A 1275-nucleotide genomic window follows, 5' to 3' on the forward strand; every position below is an offset into this window, starting at 1 on the left:
GAGGGGCAGGGATAGGAGGGGGCTGAGGGTGGGGGTGGGAGGGGGCTGAGGATGGGGCAGGGCCGGGCTGGCCTTGCTGGTGAGTCCTTTTGGCTTCCCCTGGACCCTACTGCCCCTGACTCCTGTCATTTTTGACAGGCAGGAGCAAATAAATATACATTTTCTAAATTTTTTAGGGGCCCTGTGGGTCAGATAGAATGGTCTGATGGGCTGGATTGGGCCTGCGGGCCATATTTTGCCCACCCCCAGCTTAGGGAAATTTTAAGCATACCGAGATTAAGTAACTTGTCCATGGCCACAAAACAAGTCCCTTGATGTGGCCAAACAAATGTTCAATATCACTGTCTATTACACTTGTTTTGTATGCTCATATAAGTTGCACAGGTGCCCTGAAAAAAAATAAATGATCAGATTTCTCAAAGTACCATCCTGCAGAGGGAGCTATTGTAGCACTTTTCCACTACAGGGGAGGGGAGTTAGTTAATGTGCACTGAGCAAATGACTGTCCAGGATGAAATTGACTGGAGCCTTGGACACACACAATGGAATACACGTGCTACTAGGATGCAGCAATAAGCTTCAGTGCATATCATTCTGATCGTTCCGGAGCTTATTGGTCCTGGGTGCACCATTTGAACATGTGCCTGGGACTGCAGCACATTAAGTCAGGTCAGAGCAGCCCCAGCTAGCAGGGAGCGCGGGGGGTCAGCCTGCCAACCTGGGGCTGCTCCAACCTGGCTCAATATGCTGTGGAGGGACTGGTTGGGGCATGCGGGTGCTTCAGTGCAGGGCTAGGTGGCAGGCAGCCCCCCACATGAAGCACCCTTGTGCCCCAGCCAACCGGGTCAGCATCTATATGTGTGCTTTTGCAAATGAAAAAACTCTTCAGCAGGATAGTACTTGTATTTACAAGTATTAACCTGTGGCAGTGTTAATTAGTTTCCTGAAGCTTAAATAGGGCCACAGGTGTAGATGCAAAATGTTTACTGTGGAGCTAATTAGGCAATTCTGCAGTAAATGACTCATGTAAACATGCCCAGTTTCTCCTGACTTTCCAGGGGGTAACTTTAACCTGGAGTAGAATAGTGTACATCTGCGTATGGCTGTATTTCATGTGCCGGCTTCACATTTACATCAATTTAAAAGCAGATTACAGTAGTGTAATTAGTGTGTCTGCATCTAGGCTGAATAGAGGTTAGAATATTCAGCTGTCTCTAAGCCCCAGTCCCAAACTCAGTAGATTATGTGCTACCTAGTCATGAACTCTTAAAATAC

The sequence above is a fragment of the Gavialis gangeticus genome, unplaced genomic scaffold (assembly GCF_001723915.1).
Source record: "Gavialis gangeticus isolate Ggan-Ray unplaced genomic scaffold, GavGan_comp1, whole genome shotgun sequence".
In the NCBI taxonomy this organism is placed as follows: Eukaryota; Metazoa; Chordata; order Crocodylia; family Gavialidae; genus Gavialis; species Gavialis gangeticus.